Source organism: Dermochelys coriacea, chromosome 4 (assembly GCF_009764565.3).
Source record: "Dermochelys coriacea isolate rDerCor1 chromosome 4, rDerCor1.pri.v4, whole genome shotgun sequence".
NCBI classification, from domain to species: Eukaryota; Metazoa; Chordata; order Testudines; family Dermochelyidae; genus Dermochelys; species Dermochelys coriacea.
Genome location: NC_050071.1, coordinates 68,481,781 through 68,500,925, shown reverse-complemented (window position 1 = coordinate 68,500,925; position 19,145 = coordinate 68,481,781).

Here is a 19,145-nt window from a genome sequence, read left to right as displayed (position 1 = left end):
AAATAAAAGATGATCTATTACCATGTCCACTTTCACTCTAATATTCTGCTACTAACACAGCTACACTGACATTGCATACAAAGCCCAATTACTTTTACAGGGCCAGATCATGGACCAACTCTTGTGGTGGTGCAAGAATGTAAAAACACATAAGGTGTAGGGTTCTCTCTCCTACCGCTTTCCCCCCTCTCCCCGCCCACTCCACAGCAGGGAGAATTCAGAGGCTGATTGTAACCCCAAAGTCTGCCTCTGGTCTTCTCCAGCACACTATCTCATGCTTAGGGCTTATGACAAAGTCATAATCAAGCCAACAATGGCCATGTCCCATTTATTTCCTTTGATTTTTACAGAATATCAGTTGAAATATGCCCATCTCTATTTTCACTAACTTGACTGCACATAATATAACTACTTTTTTATTACTATCCAGAAAGATAACTTTTTACAGAAACTAATTCTTGTTCACAGGGGGAGCAACATTCCCAAATGGCTTCAACACAGACTATAAACTGATATTTACAAAATTATGGACACATGCTTTTGATCACAGTTTTGGTCCTCCAGGTTTCTGGGCCTCTAAGAGCACTGGTTTGTGTGAAAGAACCTTATAGCTGGATGATTTAACACTTTCTGTGTGCAATTGCCATGAATTTGTACACCCAAAAAACTGGGCATCTGAAATTGTGCACCAGAAACTCGAACACACAATTTTAGATATGCAGGTATAGGTCTGAAACTAGCTCCATGCTGGTGGATGCAAGTCCCACTGAAGTCAATGGGGCTCCTTGCCCATGGTGATCCAGTTGCAGGATCAGATCCTTAAAAATGATTTTGGAAAATTTGGCCTATCAAATAATGTCTATAGTCCAATTGCATTTTCTAGCACTGGAAGAGTCTCATGATAGTGATATTAGAGATAGACCTGAATCAAACACATTCAGTGTTTGGAGGTGTTTGAAATCTGAATCCAGATACACAGCCAAAACTTGTAAAATGGACTCTACTTTTATAATGGGCCAAACTAACATCCTAGACCTGAATACTCTATGGAGTACTTGATGTCCAGATTTGAATTTCACAGTTTAAGCCCATCTCTCATTTCTGGAAAGTCAAATATATCACAAGTATAGAATTCTTTGTGGTAATCTGTTGTTTTGGCTTCCTGGCCCTGTAAATACTACCAAGTGAAAATGAAAAAGAAATGAAAGTAAATAGAATCATATCAGTCCGAAATGGAAAAGGCTTAATAGACCACTTAGTCCATTTTCCTGCCAATGTCCTCTCTAGTTAACCCATCTTTTTTGAAGCTCAAAAAGTTATTTTCACAGTTGAGGTGAAGATTTGGTTAAGTTGCCATTTAATTTGACCCATTTCACCCATCTTTAGATGTGTCCACATGAGCTTGTATCTGATGGGATTTTTTGTGTGTGTGTGTATAATCAGAAATAGGCAAATCACAGACTGGTGTGACCAAAAACAAGGAAGAGATCACTACCTAAAGGAGACAGTAGCAGGCTGCTTCATGAAAAATATTTTTTATATATAATAGTGTGAAGATATTAATGGCAGAGTCCTTGGCCCCTCCTAAGTAGGACTCTTCTGACTAATGTGAAATGTTCTTCAAGCTCAAAAGAGCTTAACTTAACATTTATCAAAGGTGTCTGTCAATGTTTAGAATGCTGCTATTTTTTCCTTAAGCAATAGGTTATGCTTTTCTCTGTCATGTTGTCACATTCCAAGATGCAATCCAGACCAGTGAGGGGTTCTCATCACCTGCCCTGCAAACTGGGCTGCCTCACAATGATTTGCTGCTGAAGCTCCCAACCTGGACCCCTCACAAACAGCCAAACAGCATACAGGTCACATCTTGAGTGTCTGTGTATAGCTGCAGCCTGCCAGCAGCAGTGACCCCAGCACCTTTGGTTACTAGCTGCAGGGCGACCTCCAGCATACTCCTATTCCCAAATTTTCCCACAGAACCTGTGTTCTGCATGATTCAGCCCTCTTCTGAACAGTCCAGATATCATAAGTTCATTGTCCTGATGGGTTAATATGCAACAATTTACTACATTAATTGAAGTTCCCCAACACTTCAGTTTAAACACAATATGCTCCCAGCAACAGCACTTACCAAATTTCAAGTCAGGTTCTCTCCCAGAGTCGAATGGCTGTTTTGTTTGTCATATTAGGTAGGTGTATGACAGATAGGGAGAGATCTCTTGGAGTGTTTTACCCCTCCCTTTTATAGACCAGTCACCCTTTGAAAAGCATTTTCCTGAGGGTTACCCCAAGATAAAGTTCTTTCCTACTGCGAGTTTGGAGTCTCATGGTGAAAGCTATTAGCTATTAGCTAAAATGTAGATCGATCTGCTCCTGCTCCCCTTTTCCAAAGAATGGCTACTTGACACGTGATTGCCCATCACCTTTGATGACACATGGCTAGAGGCATCAGCTTGTCCTTTGTCTTTGAGAAACTGGTTCAACCACTTCCCAGACTTGTCTGGTAACCACATTTCAGTCATAATTTCAGCATATGTTCATAACTTTATATATAATGTTGCTACATTCACCATGATGTTATTGACCAATGAGTTATTAGTTTTCAATGATACCTCACAAGGCATATTTTGTACAAAAATTATTGTCATAATGTGTAAGGTGTGAATGCAGAGGTACTTTTGGTCACACATGTTTTGTTTATTACGGTTAAGGGTCAGGAGGAATGATATTAAGATGTGAGACGGACCTTTTGAAATGTGCCACTAAAGATTAAGAATTTATTAAATTATTTGTAGTATTTTATGTATTTATAGCTATGTATACATTAATTATTTACTTCCATTGCTCATTAAATGATCAGTGGTTTTATACTTGAACACCATCATCACCCTTATGCATCCATTGCCTTGTCCCATCTTTTAATTTTTTGGTTTTTAGAGTCTGTTTGAAAAAAGAGGAATCTATTACCTAAACTTCCACTTACAAACAAAACATGAGTTCATAACCAGAACATCTTAATATTAATATTTCACTCTATTGTCTATTGTAGTCAAGGTCTGAATGCCTTAATATCTATGTCAGAATTATGCTGAGGCTGAGCCTCAATAGTACAGGAAAGTAATTCTCATATTTAGAATATCAGAATAAATGAAAGCGGGCAATTGCTCATACTAGTTGTGACAACTGCTTTTCAAGGGCCCAAACCTGTGAGATTCTTGGCATCCTCAGCTCCCATTGATGTTGATGGGAATTGAGGGTGGTCACCGTCTTTCATGATCAACTCTCACCCTGCTTTATATTCATATTTCTGCACATCTGTAAATGACAGTGTTTTGTTATGCAAGCTCAATTGTTCAAGGAGACATGTTAAAGTTGGTGTGTCTATCATTTGTGGTTTGCTGTCTTCAAAATGCTAGATTCTGTTGAAAAACCATCCAAGGGAAGCCAGACAACCTGATGCCATTTATCATTGAAGCAGGAAATAGAGGATAGAAGGAACAAAAAAAGTCTCCAAACTTATTTCTCAGCTGCAATTCCCCTGGCAAGTTTTTATTTTTTATTTTTAGATACTGAACATGTGAACCAAAATTTGTGAACATAATTTCACAAATTATGTGAAAATTTGGGAACATAAGACTCTCTTTGTTTAATGGCTGGGGACGTGAAGAACCCTATATATATTGCAAAGAAGTAAAAAATGCTGTGAAACTCCTCAGGATTGAGGTGATCTGCTCTGCCAAGTTGCATTAGCTTCATTTGTCATCTGCTGTCATGTCACAATGAGCCATAATATGATGTGACTAAAGCAATCCAATGTGGCACCTCAACTTCACCTCTCAATGTGGTACATTAGGTGAAAAGTGTGAAATCTGACTGGTTTTCTGAAAAGTGAGAGGCCTTTATTTAAAAAAAATACATGTATTCCAAAGCCTTTTAAAATTTATTTATTGCTAACACAAAGAAAGCGACCACCCATCCAAGCCTTTGTGTTTTCAACTGAACTAATGTTGCAAAAATAACAAGCTAACAGGTTTTCTCTCCAGGTTCAGATTCTGGGGATCTTCTGTCATTAAAATTTCTGCTAAGCTGTTAAGAAGGTTTTTTGTTTGAACAGTTTGTTCTGGCAGGAAGAATGAAACGCTTTGCACAAAATAAGATTTTCTTAACTCCTTGAGCAAAGTGTTGAATAGGTTTTAACATTTGGACTGTTGTAGAGCAAAGTACAACCAGTTTAACTGGTTTCACAGAAATATAGATTGCCCTTAGTGCTGCTTCTGCTAACTCAGCATCACTCCATTGCCAGCTCCATTGTACAACCCAGCACAGTTTCTGAAAACGAACCATAAAAGTACAGTATAGAATCATGTTTTATACACTTAATGGAAATGCCAGAGTTAAGGATCCCGCAGCAACCTCAAATCTGCCCTTTTTCTGGAAGGTATTCTGGGCCAAATCCTGAGCAACACAAAAGACTGTGTAAAATTGTTTAGCTTTCGGTGAACAGGTTGTGGGGCAAAGGAATGGAATCCTGATCTCCACCTGGCTCAGGTATTTCTCATAAGAAAGATAGAGTGTGACCGCGGTGGCTATACTGAGAATGCTCAATCAGGGCAAACTGAAAAGAACAGGGCTGGCAATCCCGAAAACAGGTGGTTTATTTTATAATTTGATTTCATCAAGCCAATAACAAAACAGCTTCTCTAATGCCTTACTGGTTACCAAGAAGCCAAAATACAGTTCCCTTTAAGCAATCCAGCCTTTGGCTCCCACCCAGACAGCCAATTCTAATATAGTGAGTTTAATATTATTCACCATATATAAAATTCTATCAGTTCCAAGAGATTGGACGTTACCCACCAGGTCAATGAATATTTTAGATCTTACCCACATATACACTTACAGCCAATCCTTATGAACTGAAATCTAAGATTTATTAAAAAAGAAAAGAAAGTGAGTTACTATGGTTAAAAGATCATTATACAAACAGATAGGAATAACGTTCTTAGGTCAGTTTCATAGCAGAGATGGTGAGGTTGCTGATTTGTAAAAATCCTCTTGAAATAAATTTAAAAGGTTGTTGTCCAATAGGCAGTCCATACACAGAGTTTGTACAAATTCTTCCATGAGAAACTGCAGGGATAATCCAGAGTAGACCTGGATCCCTCAGTCTTGTGACTTAGACTTTCCCTGACAAAGTTTAAGCAGATCTGAGACAGCAGGGTCAGTCTTTTATGGCTAGTTTTCAGTGGATAAGCCTCCTGTCAGCAAATGATCACAGCAAGCATTCATTGGATGAAGAAAAGGTAATGTACATTGTTGCTTTGAAGTTAATCTCTGTTTCCTAGGCATATACCAGTAACTAGTTGCATTTATTAGCATAAGGCAATTAACTATTCAAACAATTCACAGGTAGTTTTACAATGTGGAGTCAAAAATTTCAAAGAGAAATGAAGACAATAATATTATTATACCACCAGTTCCATATAAAGGTTAATATCCCCTTCTGATCTCTGAATCAATAGAATATGCAATGAAACATTACAGACAGGAACAGAGGTTTAACAATGTGATCTAATTAGCTTGTAGATGCTAAGCTTTTAACAAGCTATAGGTAAACACAGACAAATACAGTTAGTATGTACTCCTTGATTCTCTGATAATATAGGCCTACATTTCAAGGACTGTACTCTATTTAACGTGGCTTTGCTAATACCTATAAGGAATGGCCCTATTTACCATTTCAGTACTCTTCTAATGTGTACTTAAGGGTTGTTTTCAGGTCACACAGCCTGCTGGTTACTTAACCTTCACTAAAAAAAGAAAAGGAGTACTTGTGGCACCTGAGAGACTAACAAATTTATTTGAGCATAAGCTTTCGTGAGCTACAGCTCACTTCATCGGATGCCTCAGTGTCACATAGGGTATAAATTAAGCCTTTGTTAAGCAACTACTTAATTGATTACCCATACCACCTGTCTTAGTGTTCTTTTAATTTTTATTTGCTTAACTAAAGAAAAAGGACTCAAGAGTTGAAATTAGTTTTATAGAGTTTCAAACAGACTATTAAAAACAAAAAATTAAAGGATGGGACAGGGTGGTGGGTGCATCAGGGTTATAACTAGCAACTAATAGTATAGGATATAACAAGGCAAAAATGATATTGGACTATTATTTGGCAACAAATTAGAAAATTGGCAGATATAATTATTTAGGTTTTCAGAATAAAATTACACAACAACAATAGAAAATAACTGTCATAATAGAAAAAGACAAGACAAGTACTGTCTTGTTTATACTTCGTTTAGATTTTTGACTGAGAACTGAGACCTTCACAGTAGGGCCTCACTTATGCAAATTAGTTATCAACTCCAGTTTTGCTAACACAACAGAAGAAAAACAATCCAAAGCTGGGTCACAAAAAAATGTGGTTAATTACTTACATGCCAGTTCACCAAGATCTCCTTCCCAGTTGACCTATAGTTACCAACTCTTTTAATCTATTTCCCAATTAATGATATTTGCCCCAGGATCTGACTAAAACCTAAAATAAATTCCTGCATTTATGATAGACTGAGTGCAATACAAGAAACTTGCACACTTAGTCTCAATTTATGTCTGTATACATCTAGAACTTGAAAGACAGCATGATACCATTAACTATGGTAAATATATGTACAGTTCCACAGCTGTAGTCAACAGTAACTTGTTCAGTTTTAAAGATGCTTTACAACAATCTTGATTGTCACAGAGTTCTATGTGTCTTCATTTTGGTACAGGTTCCAATCTTTAGAGCACATCCACAAGTGTGTACATTTCCTTACTAATTAGGTACTCCATTTCAGGAAAGGGGACCCAAGAGAAAGTCTGAAGTTGACAGATTTCCACTCTATACGGCTAAATTCAGTGCCTTGCATAATCACAGGTTTCAGAGTAGCAGCCGTGTTAGTCTGTATTTGCAAAAAGAAAAGGAGTACCGGTGGCACCTTAGAGACTAACACATTTAAAATATGAAGTTGACAGATTTCCACTCTATACGGCTAAATTCAGTGCCTTGCATAATCACAGGTTTCAGAGTAGCAGCCGTGTTAGTCTGTATTTGCAAAAAGAAAAGGAGTACCGGTGGCACCTTAGAGACTAACAAATTTTGTTAGTCTCTAAGGTGCCACCGGTACTCCTTTTCTTTTTGCAAATACAGACTAACACGGCTGCTACTCTGAAAAAAGAGAAAGTCTGTGTTCCTTATCACCAGATCTTTGCTCAGCCATCAGCTTTCATCTCAGTTATTGTTCACAGCAGCAGTTGACCCCGGAAACACAGGTTGAGTGAAGGATGGACACAACTATAGTCTTTTCCCAGTGTGCTAGCGATGTCATGTCTGACTTGTACATGTTAGATTGCAAAGCTGCTACTGCTAGGTCAGGCTTCAGTACCAGGTATGGACTGGCTCCACAGCTTCCTTCCCAGAGAAATGCATAAGAGCTGTGATCACCTTAAAACACTTTAAGGTACTGCCAGGAATGACTGGTGTGAGCTTAAGTTAAGGCATGGTGCACCTGATACCACGTACTAGCTAAATAACATAATACAGTTGAGCATTCTATTACATCCCCCTTTAAGTTTTACGTTCCTACCACTTAAAAATATTACGGTATTTATGCTATCTTTAAAGTTCAGTATGGATCAGTCTGTTAAGTTTCTTTGAATCATAGTGATTTTCTAATTACATTAGAACATGTACAAATCTGGTTATCTGGCTGTCCGTTAGTTGCAGCAACTGTCTCTGGTTGCAGTGGAATCTGAGTCATCTTCTTTTTCTGCATCCACTATCTGCAGAATTTTCTCTGTTGATTGTTCTTTCTGAGGAACAACCTGTAGATATCGATGGTTTCTGTTGAACTCTCCACTGTTGGTCTTGATCACATATGATCTGGGCAATTAATTTTTTTCCCTTACAACAGCTGCAGGTCTCCACCCCTTTTCTCCATCTATTTTGACACAAACATAGTCATCAGGTCCTAAACCTGGCAGTTCTCAGAGTGCCATCTGTTATAAAAGTGTTTGTGAGTTCTTTTTTGTCTTTTTATCTGATTTGGCTACTCTCCATGTCTGGCCACTTTGGACACAGGCTTTTTTCCCAAAGTCAGAACAGTAGTTTTGAGCTGTCTTTCCGTGAGAAGTAGTGCTGGACTATATACAGCTGCTATTGGTATTGATCTGTAGCTCAGAAAAACAAGGAATGAAACTTCCTGCTGTAGGATTTACTTGGCTGTCTGTACAGCTCTCAGCCTTTCCATTTGCTTGTGGATAATGCAGGCTACTTGTAATATGATCAAAATCAGATTTTGTTTGGAATGACTGAAATTCTGCTGTGTTGAATTGTGGTCCATTGTCAAGGTTGCTGGCTGTAGTTGGTGTAGTCTCTTTTCTGACAGTGGTTTGTATGTGTCCACAGCATCCATGTATGCCTTTACATTATATTTGAGGTCACGGGTAGTTGAGTGCAATGCAGGGCTCCATGATGGTGTGTCTGCTACTACCAGACTGTTTCCAGGAACATATTTGGCAACTGAGATAAATCGCATTAACCTTATCAATAGGTAGCATCTCAGCAGTGCTTTTGATCCACGTCTTTTCTGCTGATGAAGTTACTAAGTTGTTTATGGTAAATTATCAGTGTAAAAAAAAATCTAATTGACACAGATATCTGTAAAAGTCCTCACATGCCCATATGCTTGCAAGGTACTCCTTTTCAATCTGTGCATACTGTTTTTCTACTTCTGAGTATGCAAGAGCAAAATGCATCTGGCTTCCACTCAGATCCATGTTGTTGTAACAATACACCACCTAGGCCACAGCTGCTTGCATCCACCATTATGGGTTTGTTCACATAACAGTGTTTGAGAACTATAGCTGTTGAGATAATTTTTGAAGGCAATTTTTTGATATGCCCCCATATGTTTTGTACTTAAATAGTTCATTCAGTGGCTTTGTCACTGTAGAAAGGTCTTTTAGGTATCAGTCACAAGTAATTGACCATCCGCAGCACATGTCTTAGTTCTGATATGTTTGCTGGTGCCTTTAACTCTTGAATTGCTTTTATTTTCTCAGAGCTAGGATTGATTCCATTTTTGTTCATTGTCTATCCCAAAACAATCATTTGTGTGTTTTCTACGAACCCCTTGTCCTTGTTTAACTTCAGTCCAGACTGACTGACTAGGCTTAGAACTTCACTGAGAGTTTTGTTGTGTTGTTCCATCAAAGATTCATATATCAAAATATCGTTGATGAACACAGATGGAATTCTAGTTTTCATTAATAGTTCTGACATCTTTCTTTGGAAAATTGCAGGAGCACTCGTAACCCCAAAAGGTAATCTTTGAAAGCAAAATTTCCCAAAAAGTGTGATGAATGTAGTGAGTTTATAACTCTCTTTGGCTAAAGGAATTTGTCAGAATCTGATTGAGGTATTCAGCTTAGAGAATATTGTAGCTCCTTTCACTGGGTGGAGGAAGTCCCCTGGGAGGCTATATCTTACTCTCACAACTGCTTCATTAAGTCTTTGAACATCCAAACGGATCCATATTTTTCCATTTTTCTGTATGATTGGTACCACTGGGGCACACAATGCTGTTGGCCCAGATTTTCTTAGAGTATGTCTACACTACGAAATTAGGTCAAATTTATAGAAGTCGGTTTTTTAGAAATCATTTTTATATAGTCTATTGTGTGTGTCCCCACACAACGTGCTCTAAGTGCATTAAGTGCATTAACTCAGCAGAGTGCTTCCACAGTACCGAAGCTAGCGTCGACTTCCGGAGTGTTGCACTGTGGGTAGCTATCCCACAGTTCCCGCAGTCTCCGCTGCCCATTGGAATTCTGGGTTGAGATCCTAATGCCTGATGGGGCAAAAAACATTGTCACGGGTGGTTCTGGGTACATGTCATCAGGCCCTCCCTCCCTCCGTCCCTCTGTGAAAGCAATGGCAGAGAATCGTTTTGCACCTTTTTTCCTGAGTTACCTGTGCAGATGCCATACCATGACAAACATGGAGCCTGCTCAGCTCACTGTCACCGTATGTCTCCTGGGTGCTGGCAGATGCGGTACTGCATTGCTACACAGTAGCAGCAATCCATTGCCTTGTGGCAGCAGATGGTGCATTAGGCCTGAAAACCATCCTCATCGTGTCCGAGGTGCTCCTGGCCACCTTGGTAAGGTCGGTCAGGAGCACCTGGGCAGACTTGGGTGCAGGGACTAAATTAGGAGTGACTCGACCAGGTCATTCTCTTTAGTTCTGCAGGCAGTTCTATTGTACCATCTTTTGCCAAGCAGACAGTCCTGGACTGTCTGCTGCCAGCCAAAGATGTAAAAGATAGATGGAGTGGATCAAAACAAGAAATAGACCAGATTTGTTCTGTATTCATTTGCTCCCCCTTCCCTCCCTCCGTGAAATCAATGGCCGACAATCACTTTGGTGAGGTCTGTCAGGGGCACCTTGAAAACTTTAATGGAGGTTCAGTCCTGCCTGAAATAGTAGAGGAAGGGATAGCTTAGTGGGTTGAGCATTGGCCTGCTAAACCCAGGGCTTTGAGTTCAATCCTTGAGGGGGCCATTCTGCGTGACAGTTGTTTTTGTTTCTCCTTGATATAAAGCCACCCCCTTTGTTGATTTTAATTCCCTGTAAGACAACCCTGTAAGCCATGTTGTCAGTTGCCCCTCCCTCCGTCAGAGCAACAGCAGACAATTGTTCCGCACCTTTTTTCTGTGCAGACACCATACCATGGCAAGCATAGAGCCCGCTCAGATCACTTTGGCAATTAGGAGCACATTAAACACCACACGCATTATCCAGCAGTATACGCAGCACCAAAACCTGGCAAAGCAAAACCGGGCGAGTAGGCGATGTCAGCGTGGTGACGAGAGTGATGAGGATATGGACACAGACTTCTCTCAAAGCACAGGCCCTGGCAATGCAGGCATCATGGTGCTAATGGGGCAGATTCATGCGGTGGAACACTGATTCTGGGCCCGGGAAAGAAGCACAGACTGGTGGGACTGCATAGTGTTGCAGGTCTGGAACGATTCCCAGTGGCTGTGAAACTTTTGCATGCGTAAGGGCACTTTCATGGAACTTTGTGACTTGCTTTCCCCTTCCCTGAAGCACATGAATACCAAGATGAGAGCAGCCCTCACAGTTGAGAAGCGAGTGGCAATAGCCCAGTGGAAGCTTGCAATGCCCAACAGCTACCGGTCAGTCGCGAATCAGTTTGGAGTGGGCAAATCTATTGTGGGGGCTGCTGTGATGCAAGTAGCCAATGCAATCAAAGATCTGCTGATATCAAGGATAGTGACCCTGGGAAATGTGCAGGTCATAGTGGATGGCTTTTCTGCAATGGGATTCCCTAACTGTGGTGGGGCCATAGACGGAACCCATATCCCTATTTTGGCACCGGAGCACCAAGCCGGCGAGTACATAAACTGCAATGGGGTACTTTTCAATAGTGCTGCAAGCACTGGTGGATCACAAGGGACGTTTCACCAACATTAACGTGGGATGGCCAGGAAAGGTACATGACGCTCGCATCTTTAGGAACTCTGGTCTGTTTCAAAAGCTTCAGGAAGTGACTTTATTCCCAGACTAGAAAATAACCATTGGGGATGCTGAAATGCCTATAGTTATCCTTGGGGACCCAGCCTACCCCTTAATACCATGGCTCATGAAGCCGTACACAGGCAGCCTGGACAGTAGTCAGGAGCTGTTCAACTACAGGCTGAGCAAGTGCAGAATGGCGGTAGAATGTGCATTTGGATGTTTAAAAGTGTGCTGGCGCAGTTTACTGACTCGGTTAGACCTCAGCGAAACCAATATTCTCACTGTTATTACTGCTTGCTGTGCACTCCACAATATCTGTGAGAGTAAGGGGGAGACGTTTATGGTGGGGTGGGAGGTTGAGACAAATCGCCTGGCCGCTGGTTATGCGCAGCCAGACACCAGTGTGGTTAGAAGAGCACAAGAGGGTGCGGTGCATATCAGAGAAGCTTTGAAAACCAGTTTCATGACTGGCCAGGCTACGGTGTGAAAGTTCTGTTTGTTTCTCCATGATGAACCCTCCCCCCGCCTCTTGGTTCACTCTACTTCCCTGTAAGCTAACCACCCTCCCCTCCTCCCTTCGATCACCGCTTGCAGAGGCAATAAAGTCATTGTTGTTTCACATTCATGCATTCTTTATTAATTCATCGCACAAATAGGGGGATAACTGCCAAGGTATCCCAGGAGGGGTGGTGGAGGAGAGAAGCACCGGGAGGGGTGGTGGAGGAGGGAAGTACAAGGCCACACAGCACTTTAAAAGTTTAAAACTTTAAAAGAATGCCAGCCTTCTGTTGCTTGGGCAATCCTCTGGGGTGGAGTGGCTGGGTGGCCAGAGGCCCTCCCACCGCGATCTTGGGCGTCTGGATGAGGAAGCTATAGAACTTGGGGAGGAGGGCGGATGGTTACACATAGGCTGTAGCGGCAGTCTGTCCAACTGCCTTTCCTGCAGCTCAACCATATGCTGGAGCATATTAGTTTGATCCTCCAGCAGCCTCACATTGAATCCTGCCTCCAGGTCCAGGTTGAGAAACAGTTCCTGGCTGTCGGGAAAAGTGGTTTCTCCGCTTGCTTGCTTGCTGTGAGCTATCTACAACTTCATCATCATCATCTTCCTCGTCCCCAAAACCTGCTTCCGTGTTGCCTCCATCTCCATTGAAGGAGTCAAACAACACGGCTGGGGTAGTGGTGGCTGAACCCCCTAAAATGGCATGCAGCTCATCATAGAAGCGGCAGGTTTGGGGATCTGACCCAGAGCGGCCGTTTGCCTCTCTGTTTTTCTGGTAGGCATGCCTCAGCTCCTTAAGTTTCACGCGGCACTGGTTCAGGTCTGTGTTATGGCCTCTGTCCTTCATGCCCTGGGAGATTTTGACAAATATTTTGGCATTTCGAAAACTGGAACAAAGTTCTGATAGCACAGATTCCTCTCCCCATACAGCGATCAGATCCCGTACCTCCCATTCAGTCCATGCTGGAGCTCTTTTGCGATTCTGGGACTCCATCATGGTCACCTTTGCTGATGTGCTCTGCATAGTCACCTCTGCTGATGAGCTCTGCACTCACTTGCAGCTTGCCACGCTGGCCAAACAGGAACATGAAAATCAAAAGTTCGCGGGCCTTTTCCTGTCTACCTGGCCAGTGCATCTGAGTTGAGATTGCTATCCAGAGCGGTCACAATGGATCACTCTAGGATAGCTCCCAGAGGCCAATACTGTCTAATTGTGTCCACAGTACCCCAAATTCGACCCGGCAAGGCCAATTTCAGCGCTAATCCCCTTGTCAGGGATGGAATAAGGAAATCAATTTTAAGAGCCCTTTAAGTCGAAAAAAAGGGCTTCGTCTTGTGGACGGGTGTAGGGTTAAATCGATTTAACACTGCTAAATTCGACCTCAACTCTCTAGTGTAGACCAGGACTTAGTTATACCAGTCTGCTCCATTCTTTTAAATTCCATTTCTACTTCATGAATAATGGGATAAAAATCCTGTGAGGTGTATATACATCATGTAGTTCAGCATTGTCTCTTAAGGTTATTTGTACTGGACGTCCTTTCAAAAGTCCAATATCATCAAATAGTTCACTGAGTTTTTTCACCTTTCTCACTAGACCAGTGATCCCCAAACTGTGGGGCGCCCCCCTGGGGGTACAAAACAAGGTTAGTAATTTGTTATTTGGTGTTTCTGCTAGAAACACCAAAGACTAGGCTTTTTTCTAGAAGATTCTAATATACTGAGCTTGAAGTGGAGTGGGGTCTGGCCATTATTAACATGCCTTGACTGATTAAACTGAGTGAAGCATTAATAAAATAAGGTGACTAATGGCTCTGCTTATATGTTTTTTATTCTCTAGGACATCCATTCATTTTCAAAATAAGAGCAGTTAAGGATAAATGCTGTTAAAAATCAATAACACACCCCTTTTATTTTTCATACCCATGTGTTTGAAGTGACAGGTTCACTTTATAATATTAAGAGAAATAGAGCCTCAGATATTTGTTTTACATAAAATTGAATTCATAAGTCAGTTATAGAATACTTAAATCTTTTCCCTAGTCCCTACAGTCACTTAAAATAGCTAGGAACAGATGGTTCTCCTAGGCAGGTGATTCCAACAGAGGCAGGAAACCACTAGGAGTTTTGATTTGCATTTTTCCCCTGAATAATGCTGAGTTGGCTCCTGACCCCATGGAACCGACCAGTTATTCCCTCTCCTAAAATCATGGATCATCTGTGCTCCATGCTAACATCGTGGGTGAACTGCAAAAACACCTCATTCATGTGGAAAGAAGTCCTGTGTCTGTTCACTGGGGCCATTCCCCTTTCAGCTCATTCTGTCTGCTGTCAATATGACTCCTAAAGTATTTCTGTTCCCTGGAAGCTACAGAGGCCATGAAAGCTTATGCAATCTGATGAAGTGGGTTCTAGACCACGAAAGCTAATGCCCAAATAAATTTGTTAGTCTCTAAGGTGCCACAAGGACTCCTCATTGTTTTTGCTGACACAGACTAACACGGCTACCACTCTGAAACAAAAATAAGTGGAGAGGCTGATGTTGAGCAGGACAGACAGATGGGCAGGAAAGGGTCCCTTTGGTTTAAAGCTGGCTGGTCAGGTCAGTCCAAGTGTGATGGTGTGTTCCTATTTGTTCCTGATCATCAGATCTGGTCATCCCCTGTCATTGATTCATGTGGTCCTGGAAAACTCAAACCCATGTCTTTCTGATCCAGAGTGTCTGATCTAACGTGCACTCCTGCAAGCATCACTGGAGTTGAGTTGATCTCTTCAGAAAGTCACAATAGGCTCAAACTGACTTGGGCATTAGATTGCACTCAGATATTTGAGGAAAGGGGAATCTTCAACTAAAAATAATAATCTTTAAAATAATAGCCTGTACATACAGAGATTTTTTTTTATCTAGAGAGTGCTATTTTGTTAAATACACTTAGTAATCAGTTACTGTGTGTGTATTCAAATTGAAGAATATATACAATAAGAACATATATTTAATGTTATAGGTGGAATCCAGTTCCTTTGTTCTAGTTTACATCCCATTTTTTGACAACCAGTTGTATTATTTTGTGTACCATTAAATAAACTATTATCACAGTGTAACACAGCCACCCCCCCCCCTTCCCTGGGATTTCATCGCTAAGTAAATTATATCACCTCTGCTATGGACCATTACTAAATCTTGGTCTATGGTATAGGGACAGGGTGACTCTCAGATGTATTTCAAATTATAACACAATAGCCCTACTCTGAGGGGTCAGTTTACATTGGCTCCACAGCTTGCTTCCCAGAGAGATACACCAGACATGTGTTCACCTTAAAAGACTTTATTGTACTGCCAGGAACAGCGGGTGTGAACTTAAGGTCTGTTACATATGGGCTGCCTATTGGCTGAATGGTATAATACAGTTTAACATTCTATTACATCTCCTCTTTTAAGCTTACATTACTACCATTTAAAAATTGATTTTTGTGTAAGATAATATATCTACAAAGTTCAGTATGGATCAGCCAGTGAAGTGTCTCTGAATCATATAGGTTTTCTAATTACATGACCTGAATGTGTAACAACTTGGTCATCTGACTGTCCATTAGTTGCAACAACTGGCTGTGATCAGTCATAGAATCATAGAATATCAGGGTTGGAAGGGACCTCAGGAGGTCATCTAGTCCAACCCCCTGCTCAAAGCAGGACCAATCCTCAACTAAATCATCCCAGCCAGGGCTTTGTCAAGCTTGACCTTAAAAACTTCTAAGGAAGGAGATTCCACCACCTTTCTAGGTAATGCATTGCAGTGTTTCACCACCCTCCGAGTGAAAAAGTTTTTCCTAATATCCAATCTAAACCTCCCTCACTGCAACTTGAGATGATTACTCCTTGTCCTGTCATCTGCTACCACTGAGAACAGTCTAGATCCATCCTCTTTGGAACCCCCTTTCAGGTAGTTGAAAGCAGTTATCAAATCTCCCCTCATTCTTCTCTTCTGCAGACTAAACAATCCCAGTTCCCTCAACCTCTCCTCATAAGCCATGTGTTCCAGTCCCCAATCTTATTTGTTGCCCTCCGCTGGACGTTTTCCAATTTTTCCACATCCTTCTTGTAGTGTGGGTCCCAAAACTGGACACAGTACTCCAGATGAGGCCTCACCAATGTCGAATAGAGGGGAACGATCATGTCCCTCGATCCGCTGGCAATGCCCCTACTTATACATCCCAAAATGCCATTGGCCTTCTTGGCTACAAGGGCACACTGTTGACTCATATCCAGGTTCTCGTCCACTGTAACTCCTAGGTCCTTTTCTGCAGAACTGCTGCCTAGCCATTCGGTCCCTAGTTTGTAGCGGTGCAAGGAATTCTTCCATCCTAAGTGCAGGACTCTGCATTTGTCCTTGTTGAACCTCATCAGATTTCTTTTGGCCCAATCCTCTAATTTGTCTAGATCCCTCTGTATCCTATCCCTACCCTCCAGCATATCTACCTCTTCTCCCAGTTTAGTGTCATCTGCAAACTTGCTGAGGGTGCAATCCACATCATCCGCCAGATCATTTATGAAGATATTGAACAAAACAGGCCCAAGGACCAACCCTTGGGGCACTCCACTTGATACCGGCTGCCAACTAGACATGGAGCCATTGACCATTACCCGTTGAGCCCGACAATCTAGCCAACTTTCTATTCACCTTATCATCCATTCATCCAGCCCATACTTCTCTAACTTGCTGGCAAGAATACTGTGGGAGACCGTGTCAAAAGCTTTGCTAAAGTCAACAGGTCCACTGCTTTCCCCTCATCCACAGAGCCGGTTATCTCGTCTCAAAAGGCAATTAGATTAGTCAGGCATGACTTGCCCTTGGTGAATCCATGCTGACTGTTCCTGGTCACTTTTCTCTCCTCTAAGTGCTTCAGAATTGATTCCTTGAGGACCTGCTCCATGATTTTTCCAGGGACTGAGGTGAGACTGACTGGCCTGTAGTTTCCAGGATCCTCCTTCTTCCCTTTTTTAAAGATGGGCACTACATTAGCCTTTTTCCAGTCGTCCGGGACTTCCCCCGATCGCCATGAGTTTTCAAAGATAATGGCCAATGGCTCTGCAATCCCATCTGCCAAATCCTTTAGCACTCTCAGATGCAGCGTATCCAGCCCCATGGACTTATGCTCGTACAGCTTTCTAAACAGTCCTGAACCACTTCTTTCTCCACAGAGGGCTGGTCACCTCCTCCCCATGCTGTGCTGCCCAGTGCAGCAGTCTGGGAGCTGACCTTGTTTGTGAAGACAGAGGCAAAAAAAGCATTGAGTACATTAGCTTTTTTCACATCCTCTGTCACTAGGTTGCCTTCCTTATTCAGTAAGGGGCCCATACTTTCCTTGACTTTCTTCTTGTTGCTAATGTACCTGAAGAAACCCTTCATGTTACTCTTAACAGCTCTTGCTAGCTGCAACTCCAGGTGTGATGTGGCTTTCCTGATTTCACTCCTGCATGCCTGAACAATATTTTTATACTCTTCCCTGGTCATTTGTCCAATCTTCCACTTCTTGTAAGCTTCTTTTTTGTGTTTAAGATCAGCAAGGATTTCACTGTTAAGCCAAGCTGATCACCTGCCATATTTACTATTCTTTCTACACATCGGGGTGGTTTGTCCCTGTAACCTCAATAAGGATTCTTTAAAATACAGCCAGCTCTCCTGGACTTCTTTTCCCGTCATGTTATTCTCCCAGGGGATCCTGCCCATCAGTTCCCTGAGGTTGTCAAAGTCTGCTTTTCTGAAGTTCAGGGTCGTATTCTGCTGCTCTCCTTTCTTCCTTGTTTCAGGATCCTGAACTCGACCATCTCATGGTCACTGCCTTCCAGGTTCCCATCCACTTTTACTTCCCCTACTAATTCGTCCCCGTTTGTGAGCAGCAGGTCAAGAAGAGCTCTGCCCCTAGTTGATTCCTCCAGCACTTGCACCAGGAAATTGTCCCCTATACTTTCCAAGAACTTCCTGGATTGTCTGTGCACCGCTGTATTGCTCTCCCAGCAGATATCAGGGTGATTGAAGTCTCCTATGAGAACCAGGGCCTGTGATCTAGTAACTTCCATGAGTTGCCGGAAAAAAGCCTCGTCCACCTCATCCCCCTGGTCCAGTGGTCTATAGCAGACTCCTACCACAACATCACCCTTGTTGCTCACACTTCTAAACTTAATCCAGAGACTCTCAGGTTTCATACCGGAGCTCTGAGCAGTCATACTGCTCCCTTACATACAATGCAACTCCCCCATCTTTTCTGCCCTGCCTGTCCTTCCTGAACAGTTTATATCCATCCATGACAGTACTCCAGTCATGTGAGTTATCCCACCAAGTCTCTGTTATTCCAATCACGTCATAATTCCTTGACTGTGCCAGGACTTCCAGTTCTCCCTGCTTGTTTCCCAGCTTCTTGCATTTGCGTATAGGCACTGGAGATAACTCCCTGATCGTCCCTCTTTCTCAGTCTGAGGCAGGAGCCCTCCCCTCTCACACGCTCCTGCTTGTGCTTCCTCTCGGTATCCCACTTCCCCACTTACCTCAGGGCTTTGGTCTCCTTCCCCCAGTGAACCTAGTTTAAAGCCCTCCTCATTAGGTTAGCCAGCCTGCTTGCGAAGATGCTCTTCCCTCTCTTCGTTAGGTGGAGCCTGTCTCTGCCTAGCACTCCTCCTTCTTGGAACATGGTCAAAGAATCCAAAGCCTTCTCTCTGATACCATCTGCGTAGCCATTCGTTGACTTCCACAATTCAACGGTCTCTACCCAGGCCTTTTCCTTCCACGGGGAGGATGGACGAGAACACCATCACCAGAATCCTTGTGTTGTTGTCTTGTTCTGCATCTGCCATCTGTAGAGTTTTCTCTGTTTTTTTCTGAGGAACAAACTGTAGATGTGGATGGTTTCTGTTGAACTCTCCACTGTTGGTCTCAATCATCAGTCAGTTCTTTGAGTGATGTCTGTTATAAAAGTGATTGTAAGTTCTTTTTGCCTTTTTATCTGATTTGGCTTCTCTTTTCATGTCTGGCTACTTTGAAGATAAATACAATTCTG